At 37.3% G+C, this 15,618-nt stretch overlaps 1 protein-coding gene across 1 annotated transcript in view; it reads right to left on the bottom strand.

Moving 5' to 3' along the window:
- The window catches only part of ASCC3 (activating signal cointegrator 1 complex subunit 3), a 476,917-nt gene that overhangs the window by 91,603 nt on the left and 369,696 nt on the right, over positions 1-15,618 (bottom strand). The gene's annotated exons all lie outside the window — the stretch shown is intronic.

Genomic DNA, 15,618 nt, shown 5'->3' with positions numbered 1-15,618 from the left:
CAGAGAAAAAGAGGATGGCCCCAAATGAGATGGATTGGCCAGTTGGCATCATTGATGGCGTCAAGTGTGGCAGTGGTAGTGAGGTTGGCCCAGGATCGGGCATTGTTTTGTTCTGCTGTGCATGGGGTCGCTATGAGTCGGTTCCGACTCGATGGCACCTGACAACAACAACAACAATAACCATCATTTAACAATATTTCTCTTTATTCATTTTAGTTTTTTTTTTTTTTAAACACTCAGGCATATATAATAATTTACACCATCAGAGAGTCCATTCTGTAAGTCTGTCTCCTGGCCGCCAAATCTCAGTCCCTCTCTTTCCATGAATCTAGAATCCTTGGCTGCTCTACTCCCTCTTTCCATGTCCCCATCTCTGCCTCCATCTCTGATGTCACTGCTTCTCTGGAAAAGGTCCTGCATTCCATTTGTGCTCTTCTCCCTTGATGGTCCTAGGTTCCTCTGTTTCTGGACTATGAATTAACTACTCCCCAGTTTTTGTTACAAAACTTCAACCTTTACAATTGTGACACTTGCAATTAGTCATGAGAACAAATACTATTGAATCATAAGAATCTTATCCCCATCTCTTTACCAAACCCATCTAGACAAGATGAAATTTTTTCAGTGGGGACTCTATCTTCCCCCACACACCTTATACTAAATTCCCTCTTGAAACCTTGTAAGCCAGACACTCGAGTCTTTATCACCCCCTCATTTTAAGAAGCCAATGTCTAAGTTACACATCCCTATCTACCTTATATACAGAGGAGATAACACTGATCCTTGATCTGAAGACTCCTTCCCTCTTTGTTGGTATTTTGAGCTACTACCTTGATGAGTATAGGTCAAGTTCATGAAATTGTAGCAATTTACCCTCGTTTCCTTGATAAAAAATCTTTTGTTTGTTTTTCTAAATCTTCCTCTAGTCGAGTTCTTATTATCAAGCCATCGAGGCTAGGTCAAATAGGCACTATCTGCAAGTTTGGGTATTCTTGTGTGTCTCCCCTCACTTCCTATCAGCTGGATGCTTCACTCTCAGCTCTAGCCCTCCATGGCTATGTCCTTGTCTTTGGGCTCAGGTGTCCCCAGGTCTCACCATACTTTGGACCAATCAGCCCTTTCTCTTCCCTCCTCTCCAGGTAAATGGGAGTCTATGGAATGTGGCTGAACTCAGCCTATTTCTTCATTGGTACCTTTCCCCCTCTTCCACTTACTATTACACCAAGGTGGTCGCCAGCAAGCTGACTTGCCTGCTCATGTGTTCCCTTTGAGTTTCAGTCTTAGAGGGGGATTTGCTCTGAAGGGACTTTATTACTTGCCTTGATGGCTTCCTAGCGAGCAACATGATCATGCCACTTAGTTCATGAAATAAAATGAAAGCAAACAAAAGAGAATTTCCTCATTACCCACCACCCAATTTTAATGTTCTTGTATCTGGACCTCACCATTCTGTCTTTCTCCTGCTATGAATGATTAATTATCTCTGCTTCTGATGGTGGTAGTGGTAGTGGTGTGCTGTCTAGCCAGTTCCAACTCTTAGCGACCCTGTATAAGTTTCTGAACCCTTAAACCCTTAAAACAGAAAGCCTCATCTTTCTCCTGCAGAGCTGGCTGGTGGATTTGAATTCCTGACCTTACAATTAGCAACCCAGCACATAACCACTAGCTGCCAAGGTCAATTTTTCCATTTATGCAATGGTAACCAAATTTCCTTTTTGCACTCTTAAAGAGTTTGCTTTCTGCTGTATTATCAAATTTTCCTTTTCTATATGATCATTTCCATCAGTCCACAAGTACGAAACATCTTAAAAGAAACCTGATTTCATGCCACTCCTCCCTAGCTCCATATAATTAACTGTATTTGCCATCTTTGCAGTTGTTGTTAGGTGCCATGGAGTTGTTTCTGACTCGTTGTTGTTGTTGGTAACTGCTGTCGAGTCAATTCTGACCCACAGTGACCCTGTATAGGGTTTCCAAGGCGCAGCTGGTGAATTTGAACTGCTGACCTTGCAGTTCAAAAAGACTTTACAGTCCAGTGCTTTAACCCACAGTGTCAAACCAGGACTTATAGTGACTCAGTATTTTTGATGAGCGGATGGTGGGTTTCAACAGTGATCTTTGTGGCTAGCAGTCCAGTGCTTATCTTTCAGCACTACATTGCGACTTCTTCAAAATACATTTTCTCTTCAGTTTGCTTTAGTTATCACCATTCTTAATTGAAATTACTCATTAATGATATGCAAAGTTCTCCATTTGATCAAACATAAATGTTACTCCCAGCTTTCATGTGGCTCCATATTGTAACAGCCTTTCATTCAATCATTATGCCTTTCTGGAGGCATTTCCCTCCACTTGCCTTCTGGGGCAATGCAATCAACTGGTTTTCTTTCTAGCTTACTATCTCACTTTTGACTGTCTTTTTCAGGCCTGACTCTCTCTAGCCTTTAAATTCTGCAGTTTCCAGTGCTCAATTGCAGATCTCTTATCGATACTCACATATTTTAGAAATTGTTCCAATAAGGTAGATTGCATGTAAATGTGCAGAAAACAAAAATTCTCACCACTGAACCAATGAACAACATCATGATAAATGGAGAAAAGACTGAAGTTGTCAAACACTTCATTTTGCTTGGATCCACTATCAACACTCATGGAAGCAGCAGTTAAGAAATTGAACAGCATGTAGTACTGAGCAAATCTGCTGTACAATATCTCTTTAAAAGTGTTCAACAGCTAAGATGTCAGTTTGAGGACTAAGTTGTGCCTAATCCAAGTCATGGTATTTTTAGTAGCTTCATATGCATTTCTACCACTCGTCTGTCAGTTTGTCGTACTGTGATGACTTGTGTGTTGCTGTGATTCTGAAAGCTATGCCACCGTTATTGTAAATACAAGCAGGGTCACCTATCGTGGTCAGGTTTCAGATGAGCTTCAAGATGAAGACAGACTAGGAAGAAAGAGTGATGAACTATTTCTGAATATTTAGTCACTAAAAACCTTATGAATACCAGAGGAACACTGTCAGATATAGTGCCAGAAAACTAGCCCCTCAGGTTGAAAGTCACTCAATATGTGACTGGGTTTGAAGAGCTGCCTCCTCAAAGTAGAGTTGACTGTGATGATGTGAATGGAGTAAAGCCCACAGGACCTTCATTTGCTGACGGGGCAATTGAAGAGAAACAGTTGTAAACATCCACTGAAAACTGGAACATGGAATGTATGAAGTATGAATCTGGGAAATTGGAAGTTGTCTAAAATGAAATGGAATGCATACACATCGATATCGTCAGCATTAGTGAGCTGAAATGGACTGGTATTGGCCATTTTGAATCTGATGACCACATGGTTTACTATGCGGGAAATGACAAAGAGGAATGGTGCTGGCAAAAAAAACACATATCCATATCAGTCATGAGGTACAATGCTGTCTGTGACAGGATAATATCAATGTGCCTACAGGGAAGCCCAGTTAACACCACTATTATTCAAACTTACGCACCAACCACTAAAGCCAGTGAGGATGAAATACAAAAATTCTACCAACTTTTTCAATCTGAAATTCATCAAACATGCAATCAAGATGTATTGATCATAACTGGTGACTAGAATGCAAAGGTTGGGAGGCAAAGAGGAAGGATCAGTACTTGGAAAATATGGCCTTGGTGAAAAGAAATGATGCTGGAGAATGCATGATAGAATCCTGCAAAATCAATGATTTGTTCACTTCAAATACCTTCTTTAAATAGCATAAGAGATGATTATACACATGGACCTCACCAGATGGAATACAAAGAAATCAAACTGACCACATCTGAGGAAAGAGACGATGGAAAAGCTTCATACCATCAGCCAAAACAAGGCCAAGGGCAGACTGTGGAACTGTTCATCAATTCAAATTCAAACTGAAGCTGAAGAAAAATGAAAACAAGTCCACTACAGACAAAATATGACCTTGACTATATCCCACTTGAAATTAGGGATCATCTGAAGAAGAGATTTGATACATTAAACACTAAAGACCAAAGACAAGAGGAGTTGTAGGTTGACATCAAGAACATCATACATGAAGAAAGCAAAAAGTCATTAAGAAAACAAGAAAGAAAAGGTCAAAATGGATGTCAGAAGAGACACTGAAACTTGCTCTCCAGCATAGAGATGCTAAAGCAAATGGAAGAAATGAGGAGGTTCAAGAGCTGAACAGAAAATTTCAAAGATCAGCTCGAGAAGATAAAGCCAAATATTACAACAAAATGTGCAAAAGAGCTGGGATCATAACACCAGAAAGGAAAAACACTCTCAGCATTTCTCAAGATGGGAGAACTGAAGAAAAAATTCAAGCCTCGACTTTTGTTATTGAAAGATTCTCTGGGCAAATTATTGAATGATGCAGAAAGCATCAAGAGAAGATGCAAGGACTATAGAGAGTCACTGTACCAAAAGGAAATAGTTAAAATTCAACGATTTCAAGAGGTTATGATCAAGAGCCAATGATACTGAAGGAGGAAGTCCAAGGTGCATTGAAGGAATTGGCAACGAACAAGGCACCAGGAATTGATGGAATAAACATTGAACTCTTTCAACAAAGTGAGGCGGCACAGGAGGCACTCACTCATCTCTGCCAAGAAATTTGGTAGACAACTATCTGGCCGACTGATTGGAAGAGATCCATATTTGTGCCCATTCCAAAGGGAGGTGACCCAATGGAATGCGGAAATCATCGGACAATCTCTTGATATCCCATGCAAGTAAAATTTTGCTAAAGGTAATACAGAAACGGCTACAATCATACATTAACAGGGAACTTCCAGAGGTTCAAGCTGGATTCAGAAGAGGCTGTGGAACATCGGATATCATTGCTTATGTCTGATGGATCCTGGCTGAAAGCACAGAATATTAGAAAGATGTTTACCTGTGCTTGATTGACTACGCAAAAGCTTTCAATTGTGTGGATCATTACCAGCTATGGACACCATTGCGAAGAATGAGTATTCCTGAATACTTAATTGTGCTCATGAGGAATCTGTACCAGGACCAAGAAGCAGTTTTTCAAACAGAACAAGAGAACACTGAATGTTTTAAAATGAAGAAAGGTGTGTGACAAGGCTGTATTCTTTCACCATACTTATTCAACCTGTATTCCTAGCAAATTATACAAGAAGCTGGGTTACAGGAAGAAAAACGTGGCATCAGGGTTGGAGGAAGACTCATTAACAACCTTCATTATGCAGATGATACACCTTTGCTTGCTGAAAGTGAAGAGGGCTTAAAAATTTTACTGATGAAGATCAAAGAGCACAGCCTTCGATATGGATTACATCTCCACGTCAAGAAAACAAAAATCCTCACCACTGGACCAATAAACAACATTCTTATCAACGGAGAAAAGATTGAAGCTGTCAAGGACTTCATTCTTCTTGGATCAACTATCAACACTCACGGAAGCAGCAGTCAAGAAATCAAATGACGTATTGCATTAGAAAAATCTGCTACACCAGACCTTTTTAAAGTGTTGAAAAGCAAAGATGTCAGCTTGAGGACTAAGGTGCGCCTGCCCCAAGTTATGGTATTTTCAATAACCTCATATGCATGCAAAAGCTGGACAGGGAATAAGAAGACCGTAGATGAATTGATGCACTTGAGTTATAGTGTTGGAGGAGAATATTGTCATGGGCTGCCAAAAGAACCAACAGATCCATTTTGGATGAAGTGCAGACAAGAGTGCTCCTTAGAGGCCAAGACGGTCAAATTTCATCTCTTATACTTTGGACATATTGTTAGGAGGGACCAGTCACTGAAGAAGGATATCATGTTTGGTAAGGTGGAGGGGCAGAGAAAGAGAGGAAGACCCCCAAAGAGATGGATTGGCCAAGTGGCAAGCATCGATGGGCTCAATCATGGCAACAGTAGTGAGGTTTGTCCAGCATCGGGCAGTGTTTCGTTCTGCAGTGCATAAGGTCGCTAAGAGTCGGTACCGACTTGATGGCACTTAACAACAACACATGCATTTGAAAGTTAAGACAATGAATGAGGACCGCATAAGAATTGATGTATTTGAGTTATGGTGTTGGAGAAGAAGATTAAAAGTACCATGGCCTTCCAGATAACAAACAAGTCTGTGTTGGAAAAAGCACAGCCAGAATGTGCCTTAAAAGCAAGTATGGTGAAACTTCCTCTCCCTTACATTGGACATATTATCAGGAGGTATCAGTCCCTGGAGAAAGGGCATCATGCTTTATAAAGTGGCGTGTTAGTGAAAAAAAGATAGATCTCCAATGAGACAGACTGGCACAGTGGTATTATCAATGGGTTCCAATGTAACAATTTTGAGACTGGTGCTGGATGGGCCAGCGTTTGCAGTATTGATAGTAAGTCAGAACCAGCTGGATGGCACCTAACAACAGTGGCTAATGTTCTTGAGTTAGTCTCTAAATTCAGGTGGTATATATTCAAGGTAATATTTTGGGTCTCATGCATTTGTTTTCACTTCATCATTCTTAGCCTGACCTTGAGTAAGAGCAATTGTTTATCTGTTCCACAGTCACTCCTGGCCTTCTTTTGGGTTATGATAATGAGTTTTTCCATCATCTCTTCCAATAGCTACAGTCAATCTGATCCCTCTATATCCCGTTGTGTGAGGTTCATATTTACAGTTGCCTTTTATGTTGTTGAAAAAGGTTATCTGCAATGAATAAGTCATTGGTCTTGCAAAATTTTATCATGCGATCTCCAGCATCATTTCAACCACCAAGGTTGTATTTTCCAATTACTGATCCTCCTCTTGGTAGTGAGCAGAATTCTTTATTTCCATCACTAATAGCTTTAGAGTAAATCTGAATAATAGTGGTATTAACAGGTCTTTCTTGTAGGGGTAGTATTCTATCACAGACAGCATTGTACTTCAAGAGAGATTTTAAAATAGTCTTTTTGAAGAAGAATGAGATACCATTCCTCTTCAATTTGTTTTTTCCAGGCATACTAAACCGTATGATTGTCTGTTTCAAAATAGCCCGTGTCTAGGATATTGATCTTTATGTGTTCCATTTCATTTTTGAAGACTTCCAGCTTTCCTAGATTCATAGTTCGTACAATCCACACTCTGATTATTAAATGATGTTTGCAGCTGTTTCTTCTCATTTTGAGCTGTACCCCATCAGTAAATGAAGGTCCTGAAAGCTCTGCTCTATCCACACCAATAAGGTCAACTCTAATAGGGTGCTGGTGTTGTGTGACAGGTGGAGCACTGGATTGGTAGCTGCAGGATCTGCCAATTGCTCTGTGCAAACCCTATACAGGGCCGCCATGAATCAGAATTGACTTGATGGCACGTAATAACAACTACTACTTTGAGGAAGCAGCTCTTCCCCAGTCATATTTTGAGTGCCTTCCAACCTGAGGTGCTCACCTTCCAGTACTGTATTTGACAATGTTCCTCTGCTATTTATAAGGGTTTTAGTGGGTAACCCTTCACAAAGTAGTCCACTTCTCCTTATACCTAGTCTATTATAGTCTGGAAACTGTTGAAATATGTCTATCACGGGTGACCCTGCTAGCATTTAAAATACCAGTGGCAGAGCTTTCAGCATCACAGTAACACACAAGCTACCACGGTATGACAAACTGACAGTATGACAAAATGTACTATTATTAGATGTAGTAACAACTAATATATACTGAAGACTTACATGACTGGAAGGTTACTCTAACTGTTTGAAGTAATTTGATCTTCTTAATCCCATAAGGCAATTATTATTGCCTCCATTAAATACAAAGGAAACCTGGTAATGCTATGGGTTAGGCACTGGACTTGGGTTTTTTTTTTCCCTTGGTGGGGGGAGGCAATAAATACATGATGAAACTGAGGATCAGAGGTTAAGTAACAAACATGTCACTTAGCTAGAAAGTCACAGAGCTGGGATTTGAAGCTGTGCAGTTTGATTCCATAGCTCAAGCTCGTAACTACTACACTTACATGATTAGAAACATAATTATTATATCCTAAGAAAACTGAATTTATAGATTAACTCAACATGTAAAATTTCCTCTACTTCCAATGGCTTGGTCCTTTGCAATCTTGTGGAATATGGGAATTGGTTAAAGGTAGTAACTACCCAGAAACCCAATGTATGATGTAACATGCTGTTGTCAAGTGCCGTCAAGTTGGTTCTGATCCATAGTAACCCTAGAGTTTCCAAGGAGTGGTTGATGAGCTTAAACTGCTGACGCTGTGGTTCAAACAACCTTGCAGTCCAGCATTTTAACCCATAGCGCCACACCAGGACTCCAAAATAATATGAGAGGGCTTCAAAAAGTTTGTGGGAAAATTCTATTATCTTTTACCTCCATTCTCCATACACTTTTGGAAGCCCCTTGTATAGCTCATATGAAAAGCTAATGAGATGTGGGGCCGTACACACGTGGTGGTGGTATCACAAAGTCACTAATTCTGGAATTATTTTGTACATGGACATAGACTATTTAAATAGATAGACACACAAACAAACCTAATAAACCTATGGCCATCAAGTGGATTCTGACTTGGAGAGAACCTGACAGATAGAACAGAACTGCCCCATAGGGTTTCCACGGCTGTAAATCTTTATGGAAACAGATTGCCACATCTTTCTCCCACAGAGCAGCTGGTGGGTTTCAACCACTAACCTTTTGGTTAGCTGCCAAGCACTTTTAAGACTGTGTCATCAGGGGTCATTCTTTTAAATAGGACTATAAAAAGAAGTGATCAGAGAAATTAAAGGATAAGAAACTAACTTATGAGAAAAAGACCAGGATATAAATCTTTATATGGATTAAATAATGGCTAAGTGGCTCTTATATGGTAAGCACGGGACTGTAAACCACAAGGTTCTACAGGAGAAAAATGCTCCACAGGAGAAAAATGAGGCTTTTTGCTTCTGCACAGATTTAAAGTCTTGGAAACCCTGTAAGGGTTGCTATGAGTTGGAATCAACTAGAGGGCACGCAACTACAATAATCACAAAGGTATGGGGATGACAAGTAATGAGATGAGGGCGAAATTATTTAATAAAATAAAGGAAATATAGTCCACAATAACTAAGGAAATAAAATCGCACTGTTCTCATTTAAAAAAAAAAAAACCTTATGCAAGTAGTACCATACGTTAAAAAAAAAAAAAAAAAATCCAGAAAACAAGGAGATGGCTAAACATGCCAACTTGCTTTTAGCATATATTGTGATGTACTTTATAATCAAGAATTTTAAAAATTCAACCAAAACTATGAGCAGTTTATCCTTTTGTTAGTGCACAGTATTTCTATTGTATTTATCTAAACGGTTAAGTAAAGAAAAGGCCTGACATGTTAGTTACCCTAAAAGGCATCTAGTCTCTCAGCACTAAGGTGTATTTTTATGATTGTTCTTTCCCTTTAAAATTCCATTCTTCCAAACTAAAGAAATATTGCAGAATTCTGCTTACTCCAATTGCAGGGTAGAAAAGGATGTCTGTTAAGTTTGTTTTCTGCTCTGCTACACAAAAATGTTATGAAAGCACTTTTAGCTGGCGTCAAGTATTGGGCATGAACACATCCTTTATCATTCTGTTGGTTTTATGAGGTTAAAAGCCAAATTGGTGTATTTTTTTAGTTTAAACAATATTTTGGCTTTATGAGGTTAAAAGCCAAATTGGTGTATTTTTTTAGTTTAAACAATATTTTGGCTTTATGACGTTAAAAGCCAAATTGGTGTTTTTTGTTTGTTTGTTTGTTTGTTTTTTTAGTTTAAACAATATTTTGGCATTGTCTGTATTGGGAAGATATTCAGTATAGGAACCATAAATCTTTTGAAGCAGTTCTGATCACCATCACAAATTAAAGAAGGAATGAAAATTGATTTCCAAACTGCTCCACCTGCTGGATCAATGGAAAACTAATAATTTTAGAGTACGTTACTGGGACAAAGCAAGAAACATTTAAAGTAGCAATTTCTAGCATAATAAAATTATATTTAAAATGTTTTGCCCAATATTGAAATTTCTACTTATTTTGTTCTATTTATCCAAATCAGAGTGAAAAAGATTAGAATTTAGGGAAGAAATTTTCTTTCCAGCAAGGTAATTTCAAATAATGACAATTATAAACAGTTATGATATCAGTCCTGATGTACTGCTTTAGGATAAGCATTAGACCTTAAGGTCAGTTTGAACCGCAAGATCGGCAGTTCAAACTCACCAACTGCTCTTTGGAAACCCTAAACAGGGTCGCTATGAGTTGGAACCAACTCCACGGCACTTAACATTAGTATCTGCAATTATTTTGGTTGAATGCTATAAAGAATAAAAATTCATCATACATAGGTAAAGCTATCTTAACAGCAACAGCTGACCCAGATGTATTTAGCACAACCTTAGTCCTTTGTTTCTGTGAGGTTCTTTCAGTTCTAGTACAGATCTCCTTAAAAATATTATTCTGTCTTATTTTTCTTTGATATTTTTCCAAGTGCTGTGTATTAATAACACTAAACAAGTAACAATACACGCAGACAAGCTCGAAGTATTTTTTACTGACAGCTTGGGTTGGGAAGGTTAAGGACACATCCTTTTTATAAGTACCTTGTTTGATTAGTTTAAATGAAAAGGCAAAATCAAGATTTAAAAAGACAAAAATATGAATCAGCAAAGGAAAGAGGTAAAGGGCATTTAAAAGACTGCTGGGACCTAAAAGTTCTAATTCCAACTTTGCCTGTTTTGATGAGATCTGAGTTTTTATCTTATTTTTTTCCATACTAATTGTGTCATCCTAGGCAAAATCACAAATACATTTTATCCTCATTGGAACAAAATGAGGTTAAGTATCTTTAGAGTAATCTACTAAATGACAATAATAGACAAATTTGATATTAAAGCCTTTTCCAAAAAATTATTTCTTTTTTTTTCTGTGCTGAGAGAAGTTTGTAAGTACAGACAAAACTGGGAGAGGCTATGAAATACTGGAGAACATGGAAAGTCTCACAGGAAAGAGACTAAGAGAAGTAGAAAGATCTTTTTTGTTCCTAGACATTTGCCATCTGTGCCTTTCCAAAAGATGCCCAGCAGCTCCCCAGCCTATGGGCTGAGGAAGCTCTTCTCACAAACCCTGGAAGATGTCCCATTAGGTTTCCCCACTAGGAAGATAATAAAGAGTAGCAGATGGGATCCTGTGACTGGCAGGAGGTTATTTGGAAATGGAAGGCCATGAGGTTGGTGGTGTTCACTGTTACCCAGTTAACCTTTCCTTCCTCTAATTTTTCTTTTAATGAACTCTTTAATTTTACATGCTGGGTCCTCTAGCAATACTATTCATATCTGGCTTGTTTTTTTTATTTATTCACATTTTCAATTTCTCTCCCTCTCTTTTTTAAAATCCTTGCTTATTTTTCAAACCTCATATTCTTCAGGAAAGTTGTTCTATAATTTTCTAGCAAAAGATTTGTAGTTGTACCTAAAATTGTGCAAAATCAATGCATTTAATATACTCCATTATGGAAAACATTCCGTATACAGACAAAAAAAAAAAAAAAAATCAATGTGCTTTTAAAGAAAGTAGTACATACCTGGAAACTTATTATAAAAAAGAGTATTTCTATGCTGCTCTTTTAAATTTGGAATCGTTCTATTTTACACTGACATATGAAACCCATACATTTAGTCAATCCCCAGGGTTTTGTAGAAAAACAAGAGTTTCATAACTTTTAAAATGGGATATTTGACATATAAATATAATCTCATGTTTCTGTGTGGTCACAAAAATCATAACAACTCTGTATGATTATTTAAAATTTTACTGAAAATGCTAGAAACAGATCACATTTGGAGCATATTTTGCTTTTTTTCAAAGCTATTAATATTCCACAAAGCATACTCTTAAAGCTCTGTTTAAGTAAATAAATTTGCCCTAACTTTGAAAGCTTTTCATTTCTACTACTGTTGTAAAATAGAGTAACTTTGAAAAGTCCACTGAACATACCAGATCACGGTGCTGGTTTGCCATGACGACGGGCATTTTCTATTCTAGACTTAAGCTTTCAGTGCCAACATCATTAAGGGATTCTTCAAATTACTTTTTAAATGTCATTTTCCCTCAGGATTTTCACTTATATCTAATTAGACTACTTACTCCATGCCATGTAATCCCTGTTGCCAAAACTGCTAAATGTTTCAATAACTAGGAGGAGGGCATCAATAGAGCAAGACAGATGTAATGTCACCAGTTAACAATAGAGGTGTGAAGCAGCTGCCTTAATTATGAAGCTTATTAATTCATGGTGTTAAAAAAAATGTGGTGAAAGTTCTTAGAAAAACCCAACCTTTTCAAAATAGCATCAGTATGTTTAAAACTTAAAATGCATGTCTTCAATAAGGAATACTGAAATAATTATTTGCTGGCAATTAACATCTGCAATTAAGTACCTATAATTCAAAATTTCTAAGCCACATACAATTTTTAAAGTAGCTCTGTTGTAATTTGTTTTTTAAAAAAGTGTACTGTGACATATTACAGTCCTTTAAAATTTTTTACAGCCTAAATTAAATCTTAAGCTATACATAGAGTATGTTTAGTAGAGGAAGTAAGGTACAAGGGAAAGAGATTTTCTATATATTTTCTGTTGGACCTGGAACAAGTCAACCTTATTAAACTTAAATTTTATTATCATTATATTAACACTCACCATGAAAAGCTGTTTAAGGATTATAAATAATGTATATAAAAGGGCCTGGCATATACTCAGTACTCAATAAAAGTTGTTAGTATTATTTTTAAAGTAATAAAAAGTTGACGTATTGGAAAGACGATATTTATATAATTGGATTACTATTCCAAAATAAGACTAGTGTAGCACCTCATTAGAATCTTTTGTCTGTTTCACTGTCAAAATAAAATGCAAGTCAGAAATAGTTTAACTTTTTAACAATAAAGAAGTAAAATCCAAGTCTCAAAAGAGGTGTTATTAGAGTGAACCCCTCCCAAATCATTGGTTGACGTGTCAATCCACAAGAATTAAAAGTGCAATATGTGTCAAAAAAACAAAACAAAACACACAACAAGATCCCCTGATACTCTGAAGGATAAAAATACCCCTCAAATATCTAGAGCAGGGTGGGGAACGTCTGACCTGATAAGGCCCGTGAAGTTGTTTGGCCTGGCCCTACCAAAGCAAACACAATGTCAGCCATTACGCTGTTGTTGTGAAGTGCCCTCGAGTTGGTTCCGACCCATAGTGACTCTGTATAGGGTTTACAAGGAGCAGCTGGTGAGCTTGAACTGCTGACCTTGCAGTTCAAACCGACTTTACAGTCTAGCGCATGAGCCCACAGTGCCACACCAGGACACTATCACACTAGGGGTGAGTTAATTAAAAGTTTGACCAAATATAGCATGCAAATTATTAAGTTGATGATTTTGTAAGGTTCATGAATGATGCTATACATTTTGGCAGACAAATGTTCCCCATCCATGATGTAGCAGTTAGCAGAATAGAGCAAATGCCACAGTCAATCCTAATTCCTGAATGCCCTATAAATGGATGATCATTATTATCACACCAAATATGAGGACAATACCATCTTCTCTTTCAGCTGTGTAGCAATTTTATCATTAATCATTCTAGTACTTTTTGAATTTATATATATATTGGCCTATAATCTATCTATCTATTGAAGTAGTAAACAGAGTTCATTAACTTTAAGGACCAGATGAAACTTTCTAAAAGTATGAAAAACTCACTATGCTTAAGATCCAAGGGGAGCTTCCATTTGTACTTGTCTTGATTTTAATTTCAGTTCACTGAACTCTACATAGGGTTACTATGAGATGGAACAGACTCGAGGGCTTTTAACAACAGAAACATACATATATATATAAGAAGCTTTTCTTTTGTCCACTGTTCCATCTCCTGTCCCTAGAAAGTGTTTCACACATTGTTGTTGTTGTTGCTAAGTGCCATAGAGTCAGTTCTGGCTCATAGCGACCCTGTATAGGATTTCCAAGCAGCAGATTTTGGGTTTGAACCATCGACCTTTTGGTTTGCAGTCCAGTGCTGACCTTACAGAGCCACACCAGGAGTCCACTGTAGCCACCTAACCAATCTTTTTGGGTGAATCATTGCAATGTCTGTGAGTAGGAAGTTGTGTGTTTGTGATACATACAATGTAGTCTGGTATAGATGGAACTTAAAATGGACAAAACAAGGTAAATACTAAAGACAAAAATTCTAATGTTATGCACACTTCAGTCAGTATACACTTCAGATATTTCTTTAGATACTTTCATTTAGCTTTTGTTGTTTTTATGTGCCGTGGAGTTAGTTCTGACTCATAGCGACCCTGTACAGGGTTTCCAAGGCTGTAAATCTTTACAGGAGCAGAAAACCTCATCTTTCTCCTGCGGAATAGCTGGTAGTTTCGAACTGCTGACGATGAGGTTCACAGCCAGATTTGTAACCACTACGCTACCAGAGCTCCTTGGAAGAATTTAGCTTCATCTGTATACCAGAAATTTCCTGTTATCTTATCCTTTGGTCAAAAGGGTAATAATAATTATTAGTATAATACCATCTGGCAAACTTCTAAGCTGACCCTAACCATCCTACTGATTAAAAAAAATCGGGTATAAGTGGACCTGATGTATGGAATTTTTGCCAAATGTGCTAACCTTCTACTAGGAGACAAGGAAGAATAGAGAAGCTTGTAGTGCTAGAACATCCTGTGAAAGAAAGATGACCTAGTGAAATGCTTCTCTTTTATAGTTTAAAGAAATGGTCTTTTCTAGAAAATATTATAATGACATGTACATTCCCATTTAGAAATAATTTCAAATTCTAATTTCAGAAAAGTTGACAATAGTATAGAAAGATAAAAGATTGTTGTTAAAAGCCATTGAGTCCGTTTCAACTCACAGCGACTATGTACAGGGTTTTCCAAGGAGCAAGTGGTGGGTTTGAACCACTGACCTTGTGGTTATCAGTAAGATAAAGGGTAAGAATCCAATTCATTTAAATAAAAGGGGGAGGGGAGAGAACACACCTAATTCTACGGCTTAGATTGAGATCCAAAGTATGCACATTCTCTCAAAGTAGAAAAGTGTAAAAGAAAGAACGTATCAATGATCAGTTATGAATATACGTGATCAAGAAACAATCATCTGTCACTATGATTTGATGTTAATTGGAGAGAAATAATAAATATATATTTTTAAAAGTCTGATATAAATGAATCACTTTTTAAACATACTTTTCATTCTCTGGTTACTTACTTGTTTATTTTTCCTGTGCTAACAACAATCATATTGTAATTTATTTGGGGAAACTAAAGGAAAAATGTTAACCAACATCATTTTTACACTATAATTAATATCCAAGAAAGCAAAAACAAAAGACAAATAAAATATGTACCCTACAGAATAATTTTAAAAAGTCGTTCATTGCCCAAATTAAATTTACGAAAGCATTAAGCTTTTAGGTTGTTATATTTTCTTGATACTGAAAACTTCTGGTGTGGCACTGTAGGATAAGCATTGAGCTGTTCACTGCAAGGTTAACAGTTCCGATCTACCAGCTGCTCCTTAGAAACGGCTATGAGTCAGCAACAAGAAAATTCATAAAAACTTTGAA

The sequence above is a fragment of the Chrysochloris asiatica genome, unplaced genomic scaffold (assembly GCF_000296735.1).
Source record: "Chrysochloris asiatica unplaced genomic scaffold, ChrAsi1.0 scaffold00084, whole genome shotgun sequence".
Classification (NCBI taxonomy): Eukaryota; Metazoa; Chordata; class Mammalia; order Afrosoricida; family Chrysochloridae; genus Chrysochloris; species Chrysochloris asiatica.
Note: the sequence above shows the minus strand (reverse complement) of the source record. Positions and strands in the feature narration are given on the sequence as shown.